This window comes from Protopterus annectens, chromosome 9.part0 (genome assembly GCF_019279795.1).
Source record: "Protopterus annectens isolate FY-2018-M chromosome 9.part0, PAN1.0, whole genome shotgun sequence".
NCBI classification, from domain to species: Eukaryota; Metazoa; Chordata; order Ceratodontiformes; family Protopteridae; genus Protopterus; species Protopterus annectens.
This window is the reverse complement of record NC_056743.1, coordinates 921,278,102-921,300,971: the sequence shown is the minus strand read 5'-3', so window position 1 is coordinate 921,300,971 and position 22,870 is coordinate 921,278,102. Positions and strand designations below refer to the sequence as shown.

The following is a 22,870-nucleotide window of genomic DNA, read 5'->3' as shown; positions in this document are numbered from 1 at the left end:
AACTCTGACCCTGTGGGTTCTATCACTCAGCCAGTTTGCAACCCATCTTGTAATGTATGGGTTTACATTTAAGTTGATGAGTTTTTCAATGATACCCGAGTGGGGTATTGTATCGAAAGCCTTCGCCAGGTCTAGGTAGGCTGTATGGACTGCCTTTCCCTCATCAATGGCCTTGGTGACTGTTTCGAAAAAGTCAACCAAGTTTAAAAGGCATGATCTGCCTTTGACAAAGCCAAACTGGGTTGGATCCAAAGTCTGCAAATTCCTATGTCTTTATTTATGAGATCCATTATGATCCTCTCCATGGCTTTGCAGATAAGGCTTGTCAAGCTAATGGGACGGTAATTTCCAGGGTCGGTGGAGGCACCACCTTTGTGAAGTGGGACCACAGTCGCTGTGCGCCACTCCCTGGGTATGTATCCGGAGGTGAGACTAAGATTAAACAGCTGTCCTAACTGTGGGTTTAATTCCTCGTTGAGTTCGTGGAGCACACAGCCGGGGACACCATCAGGTCCCATGGATGCTGTGTTCTTTGCCTTGGAGAGAGCAGTTCTCACCTGGGCATTAGAGATGTTTGGGGGGGGCTACAATCATTTGGTATAGATATCTCTCCTTTTGGGGGGAGGGGGGGGACTTTGCACTGAACCTGTCAGCCAGTATGTTGGCAATGTCTGTAGGATCAGTAATCTTCACATCATTTTGGACTAATTCTGAGCATATCTGGGAGTTTCCTCCTAGGTTTCTGACATAGCTAAAGAATGCCTTATGGTTGTCTTTAGAGTCCTTTGCTATTTTTCTCTCAAAATTAGCTTTGGATGATTTTATGAGAGCTCTTAGCTTTTTACTTATAGTGATCAGCGGTGTCTTTCCTATTAAGGATTTTGCTCTATCTTGTAGTAGCTTTCTCCTTTTGTTGTAGAGTTTGTTTATGGCTGGGGTCCACCAGACTGGACGCTTGCCTTTGGTACAAAGAGTCTTTGTTTTGCTTGGGATTGCCTGATCCATGCAGCCCTGCAGGTGCTGGTAGAAGGCATTTGTAAGTGATTCAGCGGTTTGAGTAATGTTTACCGCTGGCTCGGGGGCCTTAAAGGAGACCACACTAGTCTTAAGCAGTGTGAAGTCGGCTTTCGAGAAGTTCTTTACTGTGGTCTTTTTTATTTCGGGTGGGGGCGGGATAAGGACCTCCAGCGAGATTAGTTTGTGATCTGATCTCACCAGTGAGGGGTATGCTTCTGGTGTTGAACATTGTGCTCCCATGTTCGTGATGATGAGATCAAGTATGTTTTCTCCTCTTGTGGGGATGGTGACTAGTTGTTCTATGGCATTTGAGTTTATGAATTCCAGGAACTTTTGGGCTAGAGTGTTTGGGCTTGAGTAGTGTTCCCAGTCTATATTAGGGTAGTTGAAGTCACCTAGTATGATGGTGTTCGGAGATACATTTATACCCTCCAGTGTTTTCAGGAAGGCCATGTGAGGTTCCTGAGTTTGCGAGGGTGGCCTGTAACATGGCAGCCACCATTACTCTTCTTCCCTGTGTTAGTCTGCATATGCGGGTACTACAGTGAACACTAGTGGTTCAATGGTCATTACTAGAGCGACCATTGACGCATCCTATTCATATCAGCAACGATTGCAGAAAGTCCTTCCTCTGGTGGATACACTGCACGGATCTAATGGAGGGATGAACTTTTATTGCAGTCCCTCCCCAAGCCATGGTTACCATGGATGCCTCCCAATTAGGATGGGAGGGGGGCATTAGACCAAACTGCATATCAATGTTCTAGAGATGAGGGCGGTCTTGTTAGCGCTGCAGGCCCTTCATGCCTTCCTTACTCCGAGAACTATTGCAATTCAGACGGACAACATGCCAGTGGTCTGGTAAATCAACAAACAGGGAGGAACCAGATCTTATCCCCTTTGTTGTGAGGCCATGACAGTGTGGGGGTAGTGGGTGATCTCCACAAACCGTTTTCTGGTAACAATGCACATTCCGGGTGGATCCAACATACTGACAAGACACACTGCGCAGAACTATCCTGATGCCTTACAAGTGGTCTCTGAATCCTTCTGTAGCAGAGCAGATCTTCCTCGAGTGGGGTCAGCCTTGCTGCGATCTCTTTGCATCATCTTTCACCAAGAAGTGCAGCGAGTTCTTTGCCCTGATCCCCCCCCCCCCACAGGGGGAATCCATCAGGGACGCTCTGGTCCATGCTTGGCCTCCCGGTCTTCTTTATGCTTATTCCCCTTTACCTCTCATGACAAAATTTCTCCAGAAGGCTCGCCAGTTGGGGAGCATGTCATCCTCATTGCCCCATTCTGGCCTCGCCAAATCTGGTTTCTCTTCCTCTGGTCTCATCTGATAGTTCCTCCATGGATCTTGGATCCAATACCGGATCTCATTTCACACGCCTCAAGAGTCCCTCATCCAGACCTGGGCAGTCTGAAGCTCACTGCTTGGCTGCTCCCATTCCCTTGATTGCTAGGACACCCAGTCTGTCTTCCCCGGTCAAGACTATTCTGGTGGCAAGCTCATAAAATCATCTACCAGAAAACTATACCATAGCAAATGGAAGCATTTCTCTATCTGGGCTTCTCAAAGGGATTTGGACCCTTTCACAGCTCCTGTTCCAGCGGTCCTTGAGTTCTTGGCATACATTTTCCAGCAGTGTGCCAGCTTATCTACAGTAAAAGTTCAACTGGTTGCCATTTCCAATTTCCATGTAGGAGAGAACATGGCTTCTTTAGCTTCCTCCAGACTTTGCAAAATCTTTATTAAAAGGTACAATTCTTTTAAGACCCCCAGTTAAAGATCCTACTCCTCCTTGAGAACTTGCCCTAGTTTTACAAGCTTTGGTTGCTCCACCTTTTGAGCCTGCTGCTTCTGTGGATTTGAAATTTTTATCTTGGAAGACAGCGTTTCTATTGGCTATTACCTCAACTAGGAGAGTGTCAGAACTCCAGGCATTATCTGTCAAACCTCCACACATGATTTTCCATAAAGACAAGTTTAACTTCGTAATAATCCCTCTTTTCTGCCTAAAGTGGCCTCTGAAACAAATATCAATTTACCTGTTTTTCTTTCCAAATTTTCAGAACGGGGGGGGGGGGGGGGACTATAAATTACACTTATTAGACGTACACAGACAGCTATGTTTCTACTTACACAGGACTAAAGCCTTTTGCAAGTCTATCAGTTGTTTGTGCCTTTTGCTACACCTTTTCTGAGCAAACTGGTTTCTAAGGTAACCACTGCCAGATGGACTTCCATTTGCATCCTTCAGGTTTACAAAGACAAAGGTAGGTCTTTTCTGGGTAGGATAAATGCCAATTCTACCAGGTCCATGGCTACACGTCAGCTGCTTTTTGGTGTAGAGTGTCTTTGGATGATATTTGTCCGGCGGCTACTTGGTCTTCATCTCACACCTTTATTTCTCATTATAAATTGGGCATGGTATCTAGGGGGAGAGCATCCTTTGGCTACGCAGTGCTCCGAAATATCCTTCTATGAGGGCCACCCAAGGTTTTGGTAGCTGGGGAGTCTGTCCCACAGGTTGATGATCAAATGAAGTCAACTACTTCAGATAAAGTTAAGTACTCACCATAACGCTCCATCGGAGTAGTTGGACTTAGTCATCAACTGTCCCTTCCTCCTGACTGCTCATGTTTTTTTTTTTTTTGCATTGGCAGGCAGGAGAGAGCGCCTTTGCGTCTTTCCTGTTTCTCATGGTTAGTGAGGGTTATTGGATTGGGTTCATGTGTGAGGGAATAGCAAACTCGATCGGAGGGAAGGAAGGAGATGGAGGAGTATTGGGAGCAAGGGGAGGAGCTTGGAGCTCGGATCAGATGCAGGTGAAGCGGCAGTCTCGCATCCGGTTCGGATCCGACATCCTACAGGTTGATGACAAATGACGTCCTATACTCAGATGGAACGTTATGGTGAGTACATAACTTCTTTTAGTCAGAAGTGGGGCACCATACAAGAGGGAAGGAATGAGGTATGTGGTAGAGAGAACAAACTTGGTAGAGGAGTGAGGTAGCGATTGTGGCACTAAAGCATAGAGTTTCTGGTGTTTTTTTTTTTATATTCATTTGCAGGTGGGTGTCAAATTTAAACGGCAGATGAGGACACCAAGAAGTTTGGTATGGGATACTACTTCAAGGGAAGTATTGCTTTGGTAAGTAATGGAGAATGAGTTTTTGTCAATGGTGGTATTTTTAGGAGGAGTAAATATAAGTTTGTTTTGTGATGCACTGAGTGCAAAGTGGTTATTTAACCATCCCGTGCTCAGTGGAAGAAAAGGCATCTTGGGTTAATTTTAGGAGAGTGGAAATGGAGGTGGCAGAGCAGATGATTGTAGAGTCATCCGCATATTGGACACGTTTAGCCTTAGGTACAGACTGGTGGAAGTCATTTATGAAGATACTGAACAGGAGGGGACCTAATATGGAACCATGGGGTACACCTGTCAGAGTATCAAGGAAGGGGGAGGTTGCTTTTTGCCATTTGACTGTTTGTTGCCTGCTGGAGAGGTAACTAGTGAACCAGTTGATAAGAGAAGGATAGATCAAGTTTAGAGAGAAGACTGTTATGAGAGACAGTACTGAAGGCTTTTGATAAGTCTAGAAAGAGGATGGACACTAGGCAGTACTTTTGAGATAGGGGATAAGATGGCGATAGGACAAAAATTGGGAATAATGTTGTTACCCCCTTTATGAAGGGGAATGATAAAGGCCTTTTTCCAAACTTGGGACACATAGCCTTCTTGGATTGATCGATTAGAGTGGATAGAGGGGAAAACGATGGCTTTTGGCAGCTATTTTGAGAAAGTATATAGGAAGGTTATCAGGGGCATTGGAGCATGGTTTTTATTTCAGGAGGCGTTTTTCTATGGTAGATGTAGAAATGGATTTGATGGAGAGGGGAAGGGTACTGGATGTGGTAGTGTTAGGGAAAGCAGAGATAAAAGGTGAAGATTAAGCACTATTGGGGAAAGATGTTGCTAGTTTGGCTATGGATTCAATAAAGAAGGAATTAAATTGGGTGGCTAAGTCAGAGGCATTTGGATCAGGGCAGGGGTTGTCTTTTTTGCCAGGATTGAGGAGGGTGATGGACACCATTCCAGAATTTTTTAGGGTTAGTCTTGTGGTTATTTTGAAGTGTTGAGAAGTAGGATTCGTGGTCAGAAGCAATAATTTTTTTTTTTACTTTGTTGCAAAGTAGTTTATATTCATTCAAGGCGGTGGGAGTTTTATTTTTCTGGTAGTGTCTCCAGGCTTTGTCTCGGAGGTGCATAATGGTTGTTTCTTTGGTTAACCAAAAGACAGTGTTGTTTTTAATTCTTTTGCTTTTAGAGGGAGCAAAGGTATTTAAAAGGTTTAAGAATGTAGTACTGAAATTGGTTTCAGCATTATCTAGAGAGATGGTTTTAGAGGTCTCCAGTTTATAAGTTTTAGAGAGTCAGAGAAAAAATTAGGATTGAAATTTTTTTAGGGAGCGTACAGAGATACAAGTATGGGATAGTTGTAAGGAGGAGAGGAGACTATGGCCAAGGAGGGAAGGTGATCGCTGAGGGAGTCAAGGAGGGTACCACTATCCTGATGTAATGGGGATGAGAAACCAGAATCCAGTTAAGGATACTACCAGAGGAGTAGTCCTTGCAGGGTCTGGTAAGTAGACCCGATTAGCTGTGAGAAATTATATAGGTTTAGGAGTTTGTGGATGACTGGATGGTGGCCCAGTTAATACTGACATCAAGTATTATGGTTTCATTGCTAATGTTAGAGGAGAGCCAGGAGAGGATATCCTACAGAATAGGGATGTAGAGAGCGGCTATGCATATGTGTTTGTGTTTATTCAGCTGAAGTAGGGCCACAGTTAGTTCAGCATTGGCGAATGGGTTTAGTATAGGGAGTAACTGACAGGGAAGAGGAATAGAGAGCGACTCCACCCCCTTTTTTATGGGTTTTGTCTTTTAGAATGATGTAGTTGGAGGGGATAATTTTCAGAGTCTTTAATATGGGGTTTTAGCCATGCTTCTGAGATGGACAGGATGTCCAGCTGATTATGGTGGAGCCAGGCATGGAAGTTAGGGATTTTGTTACATAAACTTTGAGCATTCAATGTAGTGAAAAGAAGGGATTTTCCCGTTAAGGGGGGAGGGGATAAATTGGTGTGAATGTGACTTTTGAGGAAGAATAGGGCCAGGGTTTGGGTGAATATCACCAGAGAGAAGGACGGTAAGGAGTTGATGGATGTGGGCAATGAGGTGCTTAGAGTGCTTAGTGTCTAGTTTGAGAGTCAGGTAATTTGTAGGAACAGGGTTGATTGGGAGTGGAGATAGTAGTTGTGAGTAGAGAAGTTTGAAAGGAAAGACCAGACAGTTATTGGTGAAATACAGGTGGGGGATATGAAGGTTATGAAGTGTTTATGGTATACAGGGTATGGACAGATTATATGGAAAGGGGGGGATTAGTACTTGTAGGACTTGTTAGAAAGTAAAGGCAGGAGAGAGTGAGAAGAGATGTTAGGGTTATGAAGGGGGCAGGTTTTATAAGCATAATGACTTGTCAGGAGATTTCTCAGGGGATAAGGGTGAGAAAGTATCTCTCTGATAAGTAGCCTTAAGGACTTTATTCTGTTTTGTGGGAGAAAGGCTAACTGACTGATGTTATCCAGATAAGTTGCTATAAACTCCAAGACTTGAACTGGCTGCGAAAGGAACTTGGCATAACAGACTGATAACATGAGTAATGAATTCCTGGCCTTTTGTAGGCGATGCCTAGTTGAGGCAGTGAGGAACCATTTGTCTAAAAAAGGAAACAATCACAGCAGTTGATGATCAGCTGCTACCACTGCCATGTATTTGGTGAACACCCTGGGAGCTGTGATGAGACCAAAGGGAAAGCTCTGAATTAATGACTGGCCCCCAACCAAAAGCACACATCTCTGGGAGTGTCTGTTCATTTTGGAGTGATAGTACACATCCTGGAGATTTATACAGCACATCCAGTTATATCCTTCTTTAGGAAAGGAAGAATGGACTGAACCATGACCATCCAAAACTTATAGTTCTTTACAAACTGGCTTGGACTGCTTAGACCCACAATGGGCCTCAAGTCCCCCATTTTCTTTTGCACGAAAAAGAACCTCTGGTTTGGTGGGACCTCTTGGATGACTCCTGTCTAGCAGCTTTTGAACTTCTAGAGCTGCTAACTTCTGTTGATTGGGTGGAACTCTGGGGAGATTTTTTCCATTTGGAAGGTGGGAAATGCAGAAAAGGAATGAAATATCTTCTGGACATAATCGTTTGCACCCAAGTGTCTTTTGTGATAAGTCCCCAGGTTTCCAGGTGCTGAGACATGTGGCCCCCAACTGCCTCCAGAGAAGTGCAGTTGGGCAACCCTTCATGAGCTCCGAAAGCATCTATGGAAAACAAATCTCAAAACCCTTGGTTTTGTGGGCCTCCTCTGCCACGAGGGTGGCGTCTTCCGTTGGAACCCCCCACCCCACCTGTGGAAGACATTTCCCCTTAAGAGTCTTGAAAAAGTCCTTGTAACATCTGGAAACTCAAGAGGGGAAGCGACGGCTCCGAAAACCTCAGAGTTGAAGACATACCCCCTGAACCCGGCTCCAAGACTTGTCTGGCTGTGCAAGGATCAATGCCGAATGGGTCAGGTACAATGGAGTCAAAGAAGCAAGTCTCTTTGGATCAGACATTTCAACTCTTGGGGTTCTTGGATCTGAGGGCTCCAAAACTGTTGAAAGGCTTGGAGGAGGAGTGATAGTATGGGGTACAGGTTGAAGGCTCGCAGATCTGATGGGAGACAGACAGTAAAACCCCCATCTAGATCTGAACTTTGAGGAACTTCATTATCCTACCCACATATGCTTCAGAGAGATTTCGGGAGTACCTGACAAAAGATGAAGTAAAAGGAGGACAGGAAATTCTTTTGGGCGTCTCTTGCAATAATGGAAATCAGAGCCTAGGGTAAACAGGTTCAGGACAGAAGTGGAGCTTTTGATGCTGAGGAGACCGATGCCCCAGATGCTGAATAGTACAGTTGTGTACACCTACCATAAATGTAGATGTTAGAGTGTGTCTTCACTGTTGCAGTCATAACTGTAGGGTATTCCTGCCGGCAGGCAGCCCGAGGTCAGCCAGAATTCCAAAGTCTGGGTCCGGCGTCAGCTGTACCAGCAAGTACCCTGACGTCAGAACGTAGAGGTATAAAGCTGACAGCCGACGCCGTCTTCTCCAGCCTTTCTTTCCCCAGATGTCAGAAGCACCCCAAAATAACCAAAAGGTGTCCAAAAAGAAACACAAATACACCACAAAGGAAGTGGAAGAGAGAACAAGCAAAAATAAGAGGGGATTGGTGGGAGGGAAACACCGATTGCAACAGTGAAGACACTCGAACATCTACATTTATGGTAGGTGTACACAACTGTACTATGTTCTTCGTGTTTCACTGTTGCAGTCATAACTGTAGGGTAGAATCCCAAAGCTGTGAATGAGGGAGGAGGTTATGCAGAAGGGGCAGCTAGAAGACCCTGCAAAACAGCAGAGGCAAAGCCTGCCCTAGACTTAGAATACCAAGGGAGATTATAGTGCTTAGAAAAAGTATGCAGCGAACTCCAAGTGGCAGCCTCCAAAATGTCCTTGGTAGGAACTCCTCTGAGAAAAGCTGCTGAAGTGGCAGCTGCTCTAGTAGAATGACTTCTAATAATACCTGGAATCTGTTTGCCATAGTGAGAGTAACAAAACCTTATTCCATGAGCAATCCATTTGGAAATAGTTTGTTTAGAAATAGCCTTACCTAGAGAACTGGAGGCATAAGAGATAAGCAATTGATCAGATTTTCTGAAATCTTTAGTTTTGTCCAGGTAAAAACATAGTTGTCTGTGTACGTCCAATGAATGTAAAATCCTTTCCCCTTTAATTTGAGGATTTGGAAAGAAGGTAGGAAGGTGAATAGTCTGATTTAGAGCAACCTTAGAAATCACCTTAGGCATAAATGTAGGATTGGTCCTCAAGGAAACTCTGTCTTGGTGGAAGATAATATATGGTTCCACAGCCATGAGAGTTTGCAACTCTGAAACCCTTCTGGCAGAAGTCAATGCCAATAAAATAGCTGTCTTCCAGGATAAGAACTTGATATCCGAAGCCACAGCAGGCTCAAAATGAGGCAAAGTAAGTTTCTCCAAGACATAATTAAGGTCCCAAGCAGGAACAGGAGGAGTTCTGGGAGGTCTTAAGTTCTTAGCCCCTCTCAAAAATTGTCTCACCAGCTGATGAGAAAAGATGGGAGGATCAGTGTTGAAATGAGCCGAGATAGCAGAAGCATGAATTTTGATGGAGGAAAAAGAGAGGCCTTTAAGCAAAAGGTCAGAGAGGTAAAGCAAAATGGAGGAAATAGGCAAAAGAGGATCAGAACCTCGATCCTGCATCCAAATACAAAATCTTTTCCATTTAAAAGCATAAGATTTTATAGTGCTAGGCCGCCTAGCTTATAAAAGAACATCCAAAACTTGTTTGGGAAGAGATGAAGGAATCAAAGGCCCTTGTAGAGCCAAGCTGCCAGGCATAGAGTCTTGGTTTGAGTGTAGCATCTGACCCTGATGCTGGGACAGAAGAGAAGGGATCAAAGGTAGAATCCAAGGAGGTTCCAAGAATAGGTGTTTTAAAGTTGGATACCAAAACTGCCGAGGCCAATTTGGAGCTATCAAAATGATAATCTTGGGTTTGTCCTGTTTTATTTTCAGTAACACCCGAGGCAGAAGAGGAAGAGGAGGGAAGGCATATCCCGAAAGATTCCTCCAGCTGAATGACAGGGCATCCACTTTCCAAGCTGTTTTGTGGAAGGACCTGATGCAAAAGAGAGGCAACTGATGATTGAGATGGGATGCAAACAGATCTATCTGAGGACAACCCCAAACTGCAGTGCTCCTGCTGAATAAGTTGGTGTCCAGCATCCATTCGTGAGGATCCAAAAGGTTTCTGCTTAGGCTGTCTGCTAAGAGGTTCTGTTTTCCTGGAATGAATTGAGCTTGAAGATGCAGATTCTGATTTAGAGCTGTGTCCCATAAATTCATGGCTAGTCTGCAAAGGGGGTAAGAGTGAGAGCCCCCTTGCTTGTTTATGTACCACATGACTGTGGTACTGTCTGTACGAATCAGAAGAGGTTCTGGTTTCAAAAGATTCTGGAAGGCTAGAAGAGCATTTTGGACTGCCAACATTTCCTTCAAGTTGATGTGCCAGAGAAGATGCTTCTTTGTTCAAGAGCCCTGCTGGCAAATGTCTAGAAAATGAGCTCCCCAAGCATAATCCGAAGTTTCCGTGGTTATAGTCTGAGAAGGTTGAGGCAGACGAAAGGGATTCCCTTTGTTTAAAGCACAAGCCCTGGACCACCAAAGGAACTCTTTTTGGAGGCAGGGAATCAGTGGAATCATTGTGTCCAGACTGTGGTAATGCTGTGACCATACACTCTTTAGGTACCACTGAAGTTTTCTCATATGAAGCCTTGCATTTGGAATCAACAGGATGCAAGAAGCCATGTAGCCCAGTGCCAGAAGGAATTTCCTTGCAGTGAGCAGAGTTAAAGTAGCCAAGGTTTTGAAAATTGAGGCCAGCTGTATTTGTTTTTCTGGAGTGAGGAAGGCCCTTTGCAAGCTGGTGTTTAGAAGAGCTCCCAAAAAGATCATTTGCTGAGAGGGGGTCAAATGTGACTTTGTGTTCACTGAAAATCCCAGTAGTAGGAGAAGACGAACAAAATGCAGATGTTGAAGTAAAAGGTCTTTGCTGTCCGCCTGAATAAGGCAGTCGTCCAGATAGGGGTAAATTTGAATCCCTTGGAGTCTGCAATAAGCTACTACTGGAGCCAGACACTTTGTAAAGACTCTGAGCGCAGTAGATAAGCCAAAGGGCAGTACAGAGAATTGAAAGTGCCTCGAACCTGCCTTGAATCTGAGGTATTTTCTGCATTCCTGCCTGATGGGAATGTGTAAGTAGGCTTCCTTTAAGTCCAATGTCACCATCTAAGCATCCTGGGAGAGCATTGGAAGAAGTTGTTGTAGAGTAAGCATCTTGAATTTTGGAATTTCCAGAAAGGTGTTTAATACTGAAAGGTCCAGAATAGGTCTCCATGAGCTTTGCTTTCTTGGGACCAGAAATAGTCTTGAGTAAAAACCTTTTCCCATCTCTGAAAGTGGAACAGGTTCTATGGCTCTCATGGCCAATAAAGCGTCCACTTGATTTAAGGCCTCTGACCATTGATGTTTTGGCAGATCTGGCCAACCGAAAGACCTTGGCAGAGTATGAAAGTGGAATTTGTAACCTCTTAAAATCACGTCCAAAACCCATTTGTCTTGGGTAATACGAGTCCAATTTTGGTAGAAAAGAGAAAGTTTTCCTCCGAGAGGGGCTTCCAGGCAAGGAGGACCTGTAGCCCAACAGAGAGTCATTGGGTCTGCTTCCTTTGTGATTGAGATCTGTCTTCTCCCCTTCTAGGTGAAGGAGCAGTCCATTGTCTGGACCTGTAACAGGCCTGTGCCTGAGCCCGACCTCTGGAGCATCTATATCTTCCCCTTTGAGGCCTGTCAGACGTGGGAAAGGACCAATTTTTGGAGGGCCAATTTCTAGAAAATCTAGGAGGCTGAACTTGTAAGAAATCTTTAACAGTCTGCATAGATTTCGCTTTATCTTCCATCTTTTTAATAACCTCCTCACCTTTAGATCCAAACAAAACATCATGCTGAACAGGGGCATCTAACAATTTAGCCTTAACTTGCTCAGGTAAATTCTGCTCTCGAAGCCAAGCATGTCTCCTGATAACAGTACCAGAGGCAGCGGCCCTACAAGAAGCCTCCAAGGCATCAAAACCACAATGTAAACTATGTTTGCTAACTTGTTCAGTTGCATGCAATACATCCTGTAATTCCTTGTCCTCTGCACATGCAGGTAAGGTTGAAAGTTTTTGTTTTAAAACATACAAAAGAAATTGCTGATACTTGAACATATGAAACTGGCAATTTAAAGCTCTAACACAAAGAATAGCAGAAGTATACACCTTTTTGCCCCATCTGTCCAAGGCACGAGAATCCTTTTCAGAGGGAATAGGATTTTTAGATGAAGCGGCCTTAGCACCCTTGGAGCCCTGAGAAATAGTTTCAGGATCTGCAGAAGGGTTCTTGAACAGAAACTGATGGGAATCAGGGACTCTGTAAAATCTATCCGGCTTAGAAGGAGCAGGCAGAAAGGAATCAGGATTCAGGTTAGTCTCAGAGAAAGCATCATCCACAATATCAAGAACAGGAGGAATAGCCAAAGGTCTGTGTTGTGGGAGAAAGAGAAATTCTCTAAGTCTCTTCTTGGAAGCGGAATAATCCTGACCTTCCCAATGAAAATGCTCTCTCATCTCATGCAAGGTTTCCCCAAAAGAAAAATCTTCAGGGGGAGAAGCAGAGGGAATAGAGTCCTCTGCATCAGAATCCTCATAAGGAGGAAAAGAGTAATCCTGGTCAGAGGAAGAGACTGAAGACACAGAAGCCTGATCAGAGGAATCATAAGAATATCCTGTCTAGGCCTTTTTTCAGGAGGGGGGTGAGAACCCCTAATCATAGTAAGCAAATCTTCAGCCATCCTTAATAATTGTTTCTGGGTCTTGGGAGCTGAATCCGTAGTAACTTGAGAAGAAACCCTTGGCTTAACTTGAGTCTTTGACTTTGCCTTTGTCTTTGTAGTAATAGTAATATGAGAAGGCCTGAAAACCCCTTCAGAAGCCGGTACCTGCACAGCGGTTCTGGACCCATCTGAAGGAGCGACATCCGAGGGTCCTGCAGCAGATAAAATACTGGGCCTAGATGGCTCCCCATGGGAGTCCGTGTCGGCCATCGGTTCCGAAGTGGCTGACGACAGGGGCTGCAAAAGCGCCTCACTGACGACCACCGAACCCGAAGCTTGCTCCGGCTGCAAAGTATCCTGTTTGGACCTCGGAGGCCTATCCTTGTCCTTGCGTTTTTTGTGAATTCCAGTTGTCGGTAAAGTATCTGACGACATCCTATAATTGAACAGTCTACCGAAATAATTCAAGGCCCAATCGTACCTACGCTTAATAGTACGAGAATTAAACCTGGCACAAAACCGACAGCAAGAAACGTCGTGGTCAGGGCCTAAGCAAGGAAGACAGTAAGAGTGGAAATCTTTATGAGGTATTTGTTTTCCACACGATATACAATTATTAACTTTTTCTGACATCGGAGGAGCAAGAAAAAAGTTTCCCCCAACGGGGTACTTAGCTTGAGAAGAGAAGAAGTCTTTGGACCGACGACAAGCAAAGCACGTTGTTCTGAATCCGCCAACCAACAACTTGCGAGCTGCTTTCCACCGCACGGTAAGAAAAACTGGAGAAGATGGCGTCGGCTGTCAGCTTTATACCTCTACGTTCTGACGTCAGGGTACTTGCTGGTACAGCCGACGCCAGACACAGACTTTGGAATTCTGGCCGACCTCGGGCTGCCTGCCGGCAGGAATACCCTACAGTTATGACTGCAACAGTGAAACACTAAGAACATCTGAAGTCGAACCTTAACGTTCAGGTAGTTTAGCAGGTGGCATCAGCAGACTGGACAGGATAGTCTTTCTTATGCTCCATGGGCTCTGTAGTCAATGTGGATTTCTTGGTAAGGGTCTGCGCCTCTAAGAAAGATGCTGAAGAGGACAGAGCAGAAGCAGACAGCAAACCCTTTAAAACATATTTGTTTTGATGGTCACGTAGGGCCAGAGTTGAAACCTGCAAATATTTGACAGGGGGTTTCAGGGTGAGCTGCTCCTAAGCACTAGACACACACCCTGTGGGAAACTTACACCCACAGGAAGTGCACTTTTTAAATCCTGCTGGCTTCTCAGCCATCTTGCAAAGATTTTAAGAAAGAGAGATTTCTATTAAAAAAAATAAATACAAAATCTCACCAACAGGACACATCTTGTCAAAGTGGGTGACTTCACCTCTAGCAAAAGACCAGTCACCAGTGGCATATCACAGGGTTCTGTTCTGTGCTGGACCCCTTACTATTCGGAATTAATTGCTTAGAAGTCCAGGCAAACTTGGATGGCCTGTGGCTGACCAAGTTCACTGACGACTGCAAATTGGGAGCAATCATTGCGTCCCAAAATGATGTTAATATAATACAGACAGGTTAATGCAGACAAATGATTGGTGCCAAAGCCACAGATTAAAGCTAAAGGAAAAGAAATGCATTATTCCCTTTGGAAAAGCTGGCATCCCTGCTAATTTCGTTACAGACAGCACCCTCTAAATGTAGACCCAGTGGTACCTGATCTACACACAAAGGTTGACAGGAATCTGAACGATGACCACCACATATCCACAGTAGTAAGGAAAGCCTTCTATGTGGCACATCTTACAAGTAAAGGTATTGCATCTAGATCCAAGGATATTATAATTTCATTATATTCAGCCCTCAGCAAACCAATAATTGAGTAAAATGCTCCCTTTTGCATGCAGCTCACCAGACACCTGTAACAATTAGAGAGACCACAGAGGTTTCTCACCAAGAAATTACAGGTTACAGAAAAAAGTCTAACACGGAAAAACTGAAAGCCCTATCACTGTATTTGGTCTCCTACAGGTTACTAAGGGGTGACCTGTGCTTGGCTTACAAGGCAGTCTCTGACTCGGCCCTGATGGAAATGATATAGTCGCAAATCAAACTGCAAGAGAGTCACTCGCTACACGGATCTTCACCAAGTCTCTGACATGAACAGGTCATGCTGGAGAGAGAGAGATGCATCTCCCAGAGACTGACTTCTCTGGAACAGGATTCCAGTTCACGTGAAATGCAGTCCATCCCTGACCCTCTTCAAACGCAACCTAGATCAATGGATGGGTGACTGCAAATTCACTACTGGAATGGTGCCAATATCCCTCTTGGACAGAGGAAGTCGGTATTAACTACCATAGACCCTTACCTCTGCAAACTTCACTCGCCTAACCACCGACAATTGGGACAACTCAGGATAAAGATGGGTAATGTAGTAAGGGCTCTAGGGCCGTTAGCCTAGTAACCCGCTATGAACCTATAAAAAAGAAAAAAGATTAGAATAATACTAGCAAAGATGCTAAAGAATTACCCTAAAGATGGATAAAAAATAAAGAATACCAACGATGGTATGGAGAAATACCAGATAGTAGTGGACAGGAAGAGAAATTTTTACAACTGCACAGAGAAAGGATAGGGGTAAATAGGAGAGTACTACAAGAGAGAGAAAAAAGGTTTAATAAGAAAATCAGCTCTGCTTTTACTCACAAATATAAAAACTAAGCCCAGTACTTGAGAGAGTATGATCTGCATCCAAACCGCTAGAGTAGCAAACAAGATCGGAAGTAATGCAGGGGTGTGGGGTATTATGGGTAAAGGGAAGAGCTTGCGAGTCAGATCCAAAAGTCTGGAAGAAATGCAGCTGAGCTGGATCCAAGGTCAGATAAGAGACCATTCATTGAGGAATGAATGAAAATTACATCATCAGATCATATTCTTTTCAATTAACAAATCCTGTTGTGGATAGTCAGTACAGATGATTATCTGTATTAAATTAACAATCTATTCCTTTCAGTTTGATACAGAAAAGAACATAGCATGCAGAGAACCCCCCCCCTTTTTTGGTTTTTAAAGACCACTCTTGCTGAGAAGCCAGAAGCCTCATGCTCTGCAAGCTTTTTCACTTCAGTTTTTGCAGTTTTATCAGTTCATCTGAATAGCTAGCTAGAGCTTCTATTTTTGCAGCTTTTTGTTATGCGAGTTGATATAGTCCATCAGTGTTTCATTTTAAATACCTCTGAGTACATTTGACTTACCAGAAGCCATAGCCTGTACCAAAACTGAAACTTGATCGGCTTTGCTGAAAAGCTGCAGCCAGAGTGCCTCTTCTGGCTGATTTTCTCTCAAATTCTCCAACTTTCTTACTTGCGAGCATCCAGGCAATGTTAATACTAGCCAGTGACCAATTTACCCAAACTGACAGCTTCACTGTCCCTTTGTTCAGTATGTTTTCACACTAAAAGAACTTAAATCAACCTGCTGAGCAGTGTGCACCCATCCTAGAGGTCCCTACTGACTTTACTCAAGCTCATCCACCAACATATTAGTAAACCTACTTTTAAATCTTTCTTGCTTTATCACGTAAAGGGGAACACTCCGGCATTTGCCACGTGAGCTCAAGTATACAGTGGCTACATTTACCCACAGAGGAGCATTATCAAGATGCCACTGTGTGCATTACTTCTATTTATGTGGTTAGACATGTGTGCACCCTTATGAAACATGCTCTGTCTAGCCTGCAGGTTGCACATGGTTCCCCCAAATAAAATTCTCTTTCCTTGTTATCCTTCTCAAGCCTGGTCATGTAGTCCAAAAATTTCAGACAGTTACCTACATAAATTCTTCATCCAGGATATCCTTGATCTTTTTAGGGAATGATTAATAGCGCGTGTATTAGTTACTACAGTCCAACCTCCCAAAAATATGATGACCCTTTCAAAAAAAGCTAAAAGAATTTTAAATATTACCAATCTGAACTCCACTGCAGTAAACCTGAGAGACAAGTCAAGTGAAACTATGGCAAGTGTTATATCTTGATATTACCCTTTTAATCAAGAATTTACCCTCTAATATTCACACCATCCTCTAGCACTATGGGGCAGCCATTAGCTGCTAATAAAGTTGCTCTCCTCTCCTCCCATTATCAACAATAGCAGCCATTGCCCAATCCCATCTAGCTCCAAATATCTCCTGAACTCTAGTCTCAAGCATTTGTACCTCCCACAGGACAATTAAACTGATCTGGATTGTCTAAGGATCTGTAGCAGTCTAGTTTGCTTAAGAGTATGTGGCAAAACAATTCATATTCCAAGTCACCAACCTCAGTGACACTTGCGTATTAAAACTTAACTTTATACAATGACTGGTCATTAACATTCAAAGATGTGCAATCTGATTTCTGATTGGTCAGCCCAACCAGCATGCTAGTTGTAAAACTGAGCATATGCAAACAGGAAAAAGTCCAGTTATCCAGACTTTCTTCTACCAATACATGCTAAAGAGCTTTCCAGTTTTCTTAAAAAAAAAAAAAAAAAAAAAAAAAATTTTGAAATCTGAACTGGTACGAGAGGACAGAGAAAATACAAGGATAATCAGGAACATTATACAAAACTAAAGAAGCATATCTGATTATCTTTGTATTTTCCCTGCCCTGTCTCATGTCTGAAGTGTTCCTGATTTCAATTTTTTTTTTTTAAAACAAAAGCAAAGCTCTTCCTTTCCCCATTGCTCCCTTTACAAACCACCAATGTACTGCGTGAACATGGGAACGCAAGTCCCATATGCACAAGAAAACCCCATGGTACTATAGAAAAAAGCAGAGCAGCACCATAGCACCACTATACAAAGACATTAAGAAAAGTAAGCAAGTGTCATTGTATAAAAGCAATAACCCATGGCTGGGTGTGGGTAATGCTGGATTTACCCACGGCTGGAGTGGTTTGGTGACATGGATGAAGTAAAAAAAAAAAAAAAAAAACTCAAGCACCAATTCCTAACAAAAATTAAACCATATACAATAGTACCAATTCAAACATTTTAATTATTACAGTGAAACAAAGTGCCACTCTCTCTCTTTTATACTGTACCCAGACAAATATTGTCTGCTCGCTCTCCATGTTGCAGCTTAACCAAAAGTTCTTCCCTAAAGCTTCCAGACCCAGCTTGCAAACCTATCTACTTAGTTTGCAATCTTTAATGCTCTAAGTAGTCCATTTTGATATTATAATATGTTCAAATCCAAAGTCAATGTATACTTAGTGAAGCTTTTAAACACAATTAAATAGAAGCAGCATTTCCAGGCTTTTGTTCCCCCATTAGTCAAATTCTTGCCAGATAACATTTCCTTCCACTTCAAGTCATTCTCTCTTTTAGAAGTACCCTATATCTAACTGCCTCTACTAATATAAATTAGACAAAATAATGGCAAAAGTGTCAAACAGCCTCAACATGTTTGTGTTCCAGCTCAGAATGGCTTGCTGTCCCAAGACACTCCCGAAGGTATTCTTCCTAATCAGCACTCCAACTGCCTCCACATGGACAGAGTGCCAGATGCCAGATAAATGTGTCAGAAGGTCGCTGTTTACATCATCCACACTTTTAAATTTTCTTTATACGTTGAAACTGTAAACCTTTAACAAAGGAACAAACTATTTGGCCAGATCTCCACTCTCTTCTAGCAACTGAGGATTTTTCCACCAACTTAAAGATCTGCATCACTGGCTTGGAGGGAACATATTAATAGCGCAGGTGAGTCTTTGTGCAACTAGAGAACCTTTCCATTCAGGCACAGAAGCAACAATGGAGTTGCCTCCTGTTAGAAGGCCCATTTCCATTATTAAGATGGAAACATGATATTTTCCACCCTCTACTTCATATTAGACTTCTAATTTCTAAATTTTGTTTCAGAGCACAAACGCTTTTTTTCTATTTACTATAGCAAGCACATCAAGAGTACACACTGTATTGCTCCAGACAGCCATTTTTTTTTTATTTCCATTTAAGCTATTTTGGTCAAATTTACTTTTGTGTGTGTGATTACCACTATCACTGATGGTCTACAATGATGCAAACAGGTGCTAAGTATCACATACGGCAAGTTCTCTATACTCTTGAAATACTATCAGGTATTCAAAATGAGAAAGGAAACGGAAAAAAATAAGGCACTTAACATTCAAAGAAACATGTCCACTTCAATCTCATGTCACTTCAAAAATACTTTTGAGACATTTTCATTTCTATTAAAAATTAAGTTTCCAAGCACCCTCGCCTGCTCTGCATTTCAGTTTCAGCTTCAGAACCAGCCTTTCAATATCCAGTGGGTTTTATGTCTGTGGACTCCATTGTGAAACCCTAAGTATCAGAAAGGTTAGAGCCTACTGCATACTGTGGAAATGTTTTGAGCCTCCAGGTAGAGACCTGTAAATAAGACTGTAAAAGCAGTTTAAATCTTAACCTCTGCTTTCAGCACCCCTTTATAAATATTTACTGATCAGCAATCATTCTCAAATACATATATCTGACTTTACAAATTTTCCCAGCTTATGAATCACTCTACACATTTTCAGATGGGCAACATGTCAATAGTTGTTCTCTGTAATCTGTGGCCTGTTTCAGTAAAGATGGCATTCTCAAGCAAACTGGATGAGTTCACTAACTGCATCTGCATAAAAGATATAAAGTCTTTACTTTCAATTTGTTCAGGGATACTAATCACTAATTTAACTTAGGCTAGTCTTCCTGAGTTTTCTTCTTCTTCTCAGAACAGATCTTTATAACTAGCATTGAGGTTACCACCTTGCTTCAAAAAGAAAGTTAAGTCCTTAAAAGGTAACACAATAGAGTCTGACTGAATGAGCAGACAGGACATTGCACATTACTTACTTGATATCGCAAAAAGTACAGTTGTGTACACTTACCATAAATGTAGATGTTAGAGTGTATTCACTGTTGCAGTCATTACATTTGGGTTATCTGCTTGCAGTAGCACTCAGTCGTCCTGATTAACAAGGTCTTGGGTCCTGAGTCGGATACTGTCCCTTCTTCCATGACATCAGGTCGTCAGGGGTATAAAACATGCAGCCAATGCCGTTACATCAGTTTTTCTTGCCCCAGATGTCAGGTGCTCCCCTAATGGAAAGCAATTAAATCTATAATTGCAAGGAAAAACCTCCAACGAAAAAGCAAATGCACCAAAAAGCTTTTTGAGCATAGTAAGGGAGAGTAGAGGTATAGCCAAAAGAAGAAAGGGGGCTGAAGGGAGGGTATAACCAGGACTGAAACAGTGAATACACTCTAACATCTACATTTATGGTAAGTGTACACAACTGTACTATATTCTTTGTGTTTCACTATTGCAGTCATTACATTTGGGTAGATTCCCAAAACTAAGGGTGGGAGGAGGAATTTAAATAAAATTAGGACCAGCTATAAGACCTTGCAAGACTGCAGTGGCAAAGTCAGCTCTGGATTTAGAGAAAATTGGCAAATGATAATGCTTGGAGAAATATGTACAGAACTCCAGGTAGCTTCTAGAATGTCCCTGGTAGAACGCCCCTGAGAAAGGCTATGGAGGTAGATGCAGCCCTGGTTGAATGGGGTCTGATGCCCTGTGGGATAGGTTTTCCATGGTGCTTATAGCAAAAATGAATGCAGTGGCCTACCATTTTGAAATGGTTTGCTTTGAAATAGCTTTCCCCTCTGTCCCTGCAGCAAATGCCACCAGCAGTTGTTCAGATTTTCTTTGAGGTTTAGTCCTATCCAACTAAAATCTAAGTTGTCTGTGCACATCTAAGGAGTGCAGTATCCATTCCCCTTTGTTCTGTGGGTTAGGAAAGAAGGTAGGCAAATGAATGGACTGTTAAGAGCCACAGTGGATACCGCCTTGAGCATGAAGGAGGGATTGGTTCTGAGGGACACCCTGTCCGTATGAAAGATGATGAAAGGCTCCATTGCCATATGGGCCTGTAATTCAGATACCCTTCTTGCAGAAGTGATTGCTAAAATGAAAGCAGTTTTCCAGGAAAGGAATTTTAAATCTGCAGTAGCAGCTGGCTTGAAAGGAGGAAGAGTGAGTTTCTCCAAGACAAAGTTAAGGTCTGAGGCTGAAATTGGAGCTCTCCTGGGTGGTCTTAAATTTTTGGCCCCTCTGAGGAACTGCTTGAGCTGTGGGTGAGAGAAGAGGGGAGGCTCTGTGCTGTAATGAGTTGAAATGGCTGAGGCATGAATTTTGGAGGAAAAGGACACGCCCTTGTGAAGCATCTCAGTCACGTATTGTAGAATCAGAGGTAAATTGGGCACTGCTGCGCTCATCCCTTGAGATTGATTCCAGGCACAAACTCTTTTCTATTTTGCAGCATAAGATTTTCTAGTACTAGGCCTCCTTGCCTCTAAAATGATATCCATCACAGATTTACTGAGGTATGGTAAAGGAGAGATTAGGTAATAAGCCAGGCTGCTAGGTTCAAGGTTTGCAGCTGAGGGTACAGAATCTGGTTCTCCTGCTGAGACAACAGGGAAGGAGTCTGAGGTAGGTGCCATGGGGCCAAGCGTGACACACTGCGCAAGAGGGAGTACCACTGTTGGTGTGGCCAGTCTGGTGCAATTAAAATAGTCCTTGGCTTGTCCTGTTTGATCTTTAGTAGTACCTTGGAGAGCAGAGGCAGAGGAGGAAAAACATAAATTGATAGTTTTTTCCAGCTGAAGGATAGAGCATCCACTTTCCAAGCTAGCTTGTGGGGAATCCTTGTGCAAAATTTGTCCAACTGATGGTTCTGGGGGAGGCAAACAGGTCTACAGCTGGGCTCCCCCACTTCCTTGTCAACATGTTGAAAATCCTTGGTCCCAGTTTCCATTCGTGTGGGTCCATGAGATTTCCGTTTAGTCCGTCTGCCAGTGTATTTAGTTTTCCTGGCAGGAACTGAACTTGTAGATTCACTTGGTAGCTCAAGGCTGTGTTCCATAATGCCATGGCTAGTCTGCAGAGGGGGTAAGAATGTGTACCCCCCTGCTTGTTTATGGACGACATGACAGTGGTGTTACCATTTGTTGTCCTGGAAGAATGTGGTCCTTGAAGGCTGTCAGAGCATTCTGTACAGCTAAAATTTCCTTTTGATTTATGTGCAGGTGCATTTGACTTGGGTTTCATTTGCCCTGAAGGCACTTCCCTGCCAGGTGAGCCCCCCATGCATAGTCTGATGAGTCTATTAAGGTTTGGGCAGCAGGGGGTAGTGTGAATGGTAGTCCCCTGTTTTGGTGGCAGGCCTCTGCCCACCAAGGGAACTCTAGGCGTAGGCAAGGTATGATAGGAATCATTGCTTCTAGATCCTGTGAATGTTGACACCATAGGCTTTTGATATACCACTGCAGTTTCCTCATATGCAGCCTTGCATATGGAATTAGAAGAATGCAGGAGGCCATGAACTCCAAAGGTATGCAGCATTTGCCTTGCAGATAGCTGGGTTTTTGTGGCCATTTGTTTGAAGTAGGTTGTCAAATGAATCAGTTTCTCTGGTGTGAATAAAGCCATCTGGGAAGTTGTGTTCAAGCTTGCTCCCAGGAATATAATTTGTTGACAGGGTACCAGGTGTGATTTCTTTTCGTTTATGGTGTACCTCAGACAAGTCAGCACCCTTTGAACAAAGGCCAGATGATTCAAAAGTATGTCCTGGCTTTCTGCCTGAATTAGACAATCATCCAGGTATATTTGAATATTTCTTTGCCTGCAAAATGCAATGACTGGAGCTAGGCACTTTGTGAATACCATGTGTGCAGTAGATAAGCCAAAGGGCAGTGCAGAGAACTGATGGTGCATGTAGCCTGCTTTGAAGTGTAGGTATCTTCTGCAAGACTCCCCGATAGGGATGTGCAGGTATGCTTCTTTTAAGTCTAGTGTTGGCGACCATGCATCTTTGCCTAGCATAGGAAGCAGCTGGTGAAGAGTCAGCATTTTGAATTTTAGAATCACAAGAAAGGTGTTTAGAGTACAATGGTCCAGGATAGGACGCCATGTATTGCCTTTTCTGGGTACCAGGAAAAGTCTTGAATAGAAACCTTGTCCATTTTCCTCTTCTGGTACCAACTGAATAGCCTCCATGCTTAAGAGAGAGAGAACTTGATTTTGGGCCTCTGCCCACTGATTTGGGTGTAGATCCGGCCACCCGCTTGGTGTTGGTAACGTGTGGAAGTGAAATCTGTATCCTTGGGACACTATATTTAAAATCCATTTGTCCTGGGTAATGAGCTGCCAGTTTTTGG

The 22,870-nt window shown here is 43.3% G+C and overlaps 1 protein-coding gene across 1 annotated transcript in view; it reads right to left on the bottom strand.

Annotated features, from left to right (window-relative positions):
* LOC122810606 (SAP domain containing ribonucleoprotein) overlaps positions 1–22,870 on the bottom strand; it is a 1,802,793-nt gene that overhangs the window by 1,366,848 nt on the left and 413,075 nt on the right. The window lies entirely within an intron of this gene.